The sequence below is a fragment of the Colobus angolensis genome, unplaced genomic scaffold, assembly GCF_000951035.1.
Source record: "Colobus angolensis palliatus isolate OR3802 unplaced genomic scaffold, Cang.pa_1.0 Scaffold40, whole genome shotgun sequence".
Lineage (NCBI taxonomy): Eukaryota > Metazoa > Chordata > Mammalia > Primates > Cercopithecidae > Colobus > Colobus angolensis.
The window spans coordinates 6,755,746-6,762,736 of record NW_012117377.1 but is presented as its reverse complement, the minus strand read 5'-3'; positions in this window follow the sequence as shown (position 1 = coordinate 6,762,736).

Genomic DNA, 6,991 nt, shown 5'->3' with positions numbered 1-6,991 from the left:
GGCCGGGAGTTGTGGCTGCAGTGAGCCATGTTTGCGCTGCCGCACTCCAGCCTGGGTGATACAGTGAAACCCTGTCTCAAAAAAAAAAAAAAAAAAGAATAAAATGAAAATCATCAAAAATATTCCACTTTTATATATGTGTTCATATCCATACATTTAAGTTAGAATCATAATGTATTTGTTTTAGTTTGTACCTTGTTTTTTTACTTCATAGTCTATCAGAAGCATTCCCATGTCATTGAATATTTTTAAAACACAGTTGCAAATATTATGTAATATTCCATCAGTGGATACACTATTATTTACCTGTCCCCTTATGAGATACTTAGTCCACGTAGGTAACATTCTTGGCGTAGCTGGAAGTGAAACTCTCCTTATGCACTTGGCATTGGGATTCTATCCATGAATGAAGTACACTGGAACACAGAACCTTTTCTCCAGCCACGGCTATGAGCCTGGGAGAGAGGAGGGGAAGGGAGAGTCGAAAGGATCTTGGCCTGCAGCAGTCTGCCCTTGACCTTGTGTGTAGGGTTCAGTCTCTCTCCAGTATCTGAGCAAGGGCCAGCTAGGTTTGAGAGGTTGGGGAAGGCTTCGCTGAGCGGGGAGGACATTTTGAGTGTTGCTCAATCTTTTAAGATTTACAATGTTTGCACTGGCCAAATTTCTGCACCTGAGGCAAATCCCCAGTGTCCCTCCCCCGGCTGTGGCTCTGTGAAGAGCACACAGTACAAAAAATGATGACTACAGAAGGCCAGATCCCATAACCTGGCATCATCCTGCTGTCAGCCGAGTTCTCTTCTAGGTCTTGTGGCTCAAAGGAAGTAGCACTGGACAGTGAGAGACAGGAAACCTGGCTTCTCGTCTCAGCTCTGCCTCCAGTTAGCTGTGTGATGGGAGATGAGTCACTTCACTTCCCTGGGCTTTATCTGCTTCTTCCTTCTAAAAAAGATGCACTTCAGGTCGGGCATGGTGGCTCACGCCTGCAATCCCAGCACTTTGGGAGGCCGAGGTGGGTGGATCACCTGAGGTTGGGAGTTCAAGACCAGCCTGCCCAACATGGTGAAACACCGTCTCCAGTAAAAAAATAAATGAATGAACAAATAAAAAATTAGTCAGGCATGGTGGCGGGCGCCTGTAATCCCAGCTACTCAGGAGGCTGGGGCAGGAGAATCACTTGAATCCAGGAGGCAAAGGTTGCAGTGAGCCGAGATTGCGCCGCTGCACTCCAGCCTGGGTGACAGAGCGAGACTCCATTTCAAAAAAAAAGAGATGCGCTTCAAGTGCTGCACAGAAATGGCTTCATCACAATCCTTGTTCAGGACATAACACTTTAGTCACTGACCCGCGCAAAACTCCTTTTCATTCATTCATTACTTCACTTATGATTTAACATCTATGGATACATCACTCAACACAAAACCAGGTCCCTGTTTGCTTACTGCTACCTAGCGATCCTTCCCCTCTGCCCTCTCCCGGCTCCCCACTTCCTGCCACCTTAGGAGAAATCATACTCATCATTCCCTTACTTTCCTTTCTATAGAGTTTTGTCACATATACATGTATTCCTAGAAGGTACTTTTGTTGTTGCTGTTCTGGTTGTTTCTAATTTTATAAAAAGGGCAGCCTGTGTGAACAGTCTTTATTATTATTATTATTATTAATATTATTATTTCGAGACTGAGTCTCGCTCTGTCACCCAGGCTGGAGTGCAGTGGTATGATCTCGGCTCACTGCAACCTTTGCCTCCTGGATTCAAACAATTATCATGCCTCAGCCTCCCAGCTACCTGAGACTACATGCGGGTGCCACCATGCCCAGATAATGTTTGTATTTTTAGTAGAGACGGGGTTTTGCCATGTTGGCCTGGCTGGTCTTGAACTCCTGACTTCAAGTGATCCGCCTGCCTCAGCCTCCCACAGTGCTGAGATTACAGGCATCAGCCACCGTGACTGGCCCTGTGTGGATAATCTTTTAGTGCCTATTTTTTTTTACTCAAAATTAGAGATTTACCTATATTTGCAGAAGATTCAAGATGGTCACTAATGGCCCAGTTGAGCCCTGCCTGAATTCCTGACCCACAAATTAGAAAATATAAGAAAATGACTGGTTTAAGCAATTACATTTTAATCTAGTTAAATGTTGGGGTGGTTTGTTACACAGCAATAAATAACTGGAAAATATGACCTCATGACGTTGGTATATACTGTTCCATTCTGTGACTACAGCAGAAGATATTTATCCTTTCTCCTGTCAATGAGCTTTTCTGGGGGGTTGTTTCCATGATGTTGCTATTATAAATATGTTTTATATTAAAATCTTGTATTAATTAATATAATTAAAACAATATTTTATTATAAATATGTTTTGGTACATATCTTGTGTGTACAAATGCAAGAGCTCCGTTGGGCATATACCTAAAAGTGCAATGCTGGATTGCAGGATATTGCTTAGCTGGTCGGGCACAGAGGCTCACGCCTGTAATCCCAGCACTTTAGGAGGCTGAGGCGGGCTGATCACCTGAGGTCAGGAGATTGGGACCAGCCTGTCCAACATGGCGAAACTCCGTCTCCACTAAAAATAAAAAAATTAGCCAGGTGCGGTGGCAGTCGCCTAAAATCCCAGCTACTGGGGAGGCTGAGGCAAGAGAATCGCTTGAACCCGGGAGGCGGAGCTTGCAGTGGGCCAAGATTGTGCTACTGCACTCTAGCCTGGACAACAGAGCAAGACTCTGACTCAAAACAAAAAACAAAAAACAAAAAACAACCTGCTTAGCTTTACAAGATGATCTGAAAGTGTTTCCTGGAATGGCTCTGCGTGGTCCCTCTAGCGGTGTATTACTGAGCCTGCCCATCCACATCCTCTCTAGCACTTAGCATTGTCAGGCATAATTTTTGTCCTTTGGATGCAGTTACCATGTGATCACATTGTGGTCTTGATTTGCATTTCCCTGACTGCTAATGAGATTGAATATTTCTCTGTATGTTTATCAGCCGCACGTGTTGTCTGTTCTCTGAAATGCCTACTTATGTCTTTTGCCTATTTTTTTAAAAACTGAGTTATTTGTCCTTCTTATTGTTGTTTTGTTGCTGTTTTTTTATTTTTTTGGAGTTTTGTTTGTTTGTTTGTTTGTGAGACGGAGTTTTTGCTTTAGCTGCCCAGGCTGGAGTACAGTGATGCAATCTCGGCTCACTGCAACCTCTGCCTCCCGGGTTCAAGTCATTCCCCTGCCTCAGCCTCCCAAGTAGCTGGGATTACAGGCACACACCACTACACCCGGCTAACTTTTTGTATTTAGTAGAGATGGGGTTTCACCATGTTGGTCAGGCTGGTCTTGAACTTCTGACCTCAGGTGATCCACCCACCTCAGCCTCCCAAAGTGCTGGGATTACAGGTGTGAGCCACTGCGCCCAGCCCACATATTTTTTTTTTTTTGAGACAGAGTCTTGCTCTGTGCCCCAGGCTGGAGTGCAGTGGTGCAATCTCGGCTCACTGCAAGCTCCGCCTCCCAGGTTCATGCCATTCTCCTGCCTCAGCCTCCTGAGTAGCTGGACTACAGGCGCCCACCACCGCGCCCGGCTAATGTTTTGTATTTTTAGTAGAGACGGGGTTTCCCGTGTTAGCCAGGATGGTCTCGATCTCCTGACCTCATGATCCGCCCGTCTTGGCCTCCCAAAGTGCTGGGATTACAGGTGTGAGCCACTGCACCCAGCCCACATATTCTTAATACTAATCCATATTACTATTTGTTGCAAATACCTTCTCCCAATTAGTAACATGTCTTTTCACCTTCTTTAAGATATCTTTGGTGAATAGATATTATTAATTTTAATATTGTCATATCTATTAATCTTTTTTTAAATAGTTGTATTACTTGCACCTTGAGAAATCCTTCCCTGGTCAGGCGTGGTGGCTCATGTTTATAATCCCAGCACTTTGGGAAACTGAGGTAGGAGATCACTGGAGCCCAGGAGTTCAAGACCAGTCTGGGCAACATGGTGAGACCTTGTCTCTATAAAAAATAATAATTTTAAAAAAAAGACCATCAATAAATTGAGGAGAAATGACATCTTTATGATATGAAATTCTCCAGCTCATGAGCATGGTATCCCTCTTCATTTACTCGGGATTTTTTAAAACCTTGGAAACTTTTTAAATCTTTCCCATACGGCCCTCTGATTTTACATCTGTCCATGAAATGTTTGAGTCATTTTCAATTATAAATATTGCCTGGTTTGGCTGGACGTGGTGGCTCATACCTGTAATCCTAGCACGGTGTGGGGCCAAGGTGGGTGGATCACTTGAGCTCAGGAGTTCAAGACTAGCCTGAGCAATATGGCAAAACCCCGTCTCTACAAAAAATACAAAAAATTAGCCAGGTGTGGTGGTGTGCACCTGTAGTCCCAGCTACTGGGGAGGCTGAAGTGGGAGGATCGCTTGAGTCCGGCGGGAGGTCAGGCTGCAGTGAGCTGAGATTGTGCCTCTGCACTCCAGCCTGGGCAACAGGGTGAGACCCATCTCAAATAAATGAATAAAAATAAAATTGATTTTAAAATATTGCCTGGTTCTACATCTCCTATCACCTAAACTGCATGTGAAATCATTCTGTTGCTATGGTTTACGGATCCTGTCACCTCCTTGTGGGACCTATCGTAGAATCATGTTTGGCCTGTTCTATTGTTAGCCATCTGGTGTTCATGTCCATTTCTGGGGAATTATGACACCACCAACATAACTTTAGCACTGTTTCAACCCCAGGCCTGGTCAGGCGCAGTGGCTCATGCCTGTAATCCCAGCACTTTGGGAGGCTGAGGTGGGTGAATCACCTGAGGTCAGGAGTTTGAGGCCAGCCTGGCCAACATAGTGAAACCCTGTCTCTACTAAAAATACAAAAATTAGCCAGGTGTGGTGGTGCATCCCTGTAATTCAAGCAACTTGGGAGGCTGAGGCAGGAGAATCTCTTGAACCCAGGGGGCAGAGGCTGCAGTGAGCCGAGATCACACCATTGCACCCCAGCCTGGGTGACAGAGTGAGACTCCATCTCAAAAAAAAAACCTTTTTTTTTTTTTTTTTTTTTTGAGACCGTCGCTCTCTGTCGTCCAGGCTGAAGTGTAATGGCGTGATCTTGGCTCACTGCAGCCTCCGTCCCCTGGGTTCGAGAGATTCTCCTGCCTCAGCCTCCCTAGTAGCTGGGATTACAGGTGCCTGCCACCATGCCTGGTTAACAGGGTTTCACTGTGTTAGCCAGGATGGTCTCGATCTCCTGACCTCGTGATCCGCCTGCCTCGGCCTCCCAAAGTGCTGAGATTACAGGTGTGCGCCACCACACCTGGCTCATTTTTGTATTTTTAGTAGAGACGGGGTTTCACTATGTTGGCCAGGCTGGTCTTGAACTCCTGACCTCAGGTTATCCGCCTGCCTTGGCTTCCCAAAGTGTTGGGATTACAGGTGTGAGCCACGGCGCCCAGCCAGGAACTCTTTTAAAGTAAATATGACTACAGTAGAAGCCCTCTTCTCCAACGTGACCAGCATCAATGATTGGTGAGTGAATGAAGTCAAAGTGGGAATTAAAAAAAAAAAAGATCTATATCAAACATTCTAACCTAAAACATAAAGTGAATATTGCTTTTGCTGATCTCTGAATGCGAGGCCAAGGTCTTCTCTTTGAGTGTGGATCAGTTGAGTGGAATTCTGTATACTTTCTTGTGTAAACACACTGATAATTCATCATGGACGGTATCCAGTCTTGGTTACGTAAGTGGAATAAGAATTTAGACAGATGCTAAACAATCTGAGTGCCAAATCCTTTCAGGTTATCATAAATTTTTATTTTTCTTTATCAAGATGGTGTCTCATTCTGTCGACCAGGCTGAAGTGCAGTGGCACCATCTCAGTTCACTGCAACCTCCCCCTCCAGGGTTCAAGCGATTCTCCTGTGTCAGCCTCCTGAGTAACTGGGATTACAGGTGCCCACCACCACGCCCGGCTAATTTTTGTATTTTAGTAGAGAAGGGGTTTCGCCATGCTGGCCAGGCTGGTCTCGAACTCCTGACCTCAGGTGATCTGCCCACTTCGGCCTCCCAAAGTGCTGGGATTACAGGTGTGAGCCACTACACCTGGCCTATTTGTGTTTTTGATTATACTTTTTGAGTGACTGTGAACTGATAGCTCATTGTGGTTTTAATTTGCATTTTCCTAATGGGGCATTTTTCAGTATCTTTTTTTTTTTTTTTTTAAGATGGAATCTCATTATGTTGCCCAGGCTGATCTCAAATTCCCAGGCTCAAGTGATCCTGCCACCTCAGCTTCCTGAGTAGCTGGGATTGCAGGTGCACCACTGCGGCCACTGAACATCTTTTCATGTGCTTATTGGCCGCTTGTATATTTCTTTGGAGAAACGTCTCTTCAGATTTTTGACTATTTTAAGATTCCGCTATTTGTCTTTCTTTTACTTTTTTTTTTTTTTTTAAGTCTGGTGAATAGGAAGTAGTGTTATTTTTCTTTTTGAGTTGTAATAATTATTTATGTTTTGGATACAAGTCCTTTATCAGCTATATGATGTGCCAATATTTTCTCCCAGTCTGTGGATTGGCTTTTTCACTGTCTTTTTTATTTTAATGTATTTTTTATTTTTTTGAGACAGAGTCTCTCTCTGTTGCCCAGACTGGAATGCGGTGGCACGATCATAGCTCACTGCAGCCTTGACCTCCAGGGCTCAAGTCATCCTCCCCTGCCTCAGCCTCCAGAGTAGCTGGGACCGTAGGTGCATGACATCATGCTCTGCTGCTTTTTGTATTTTTTTTTTTTTTTTTTTTGAAGAGATAGGATTTCACCATGTGGCCCAGGCTGGTTTTGAACACCTGGGCTCCAGCAATCCACCCACTTTGGCTTCCCAAATTGTTGGCATTACAGGTGTGAGCCACCCCACCCAGTCTGTTATTTTTAATTTTTTTTGAGTCGGGGTCTTGCTCTGTTGCCCAGGCTGGAGTGCAGT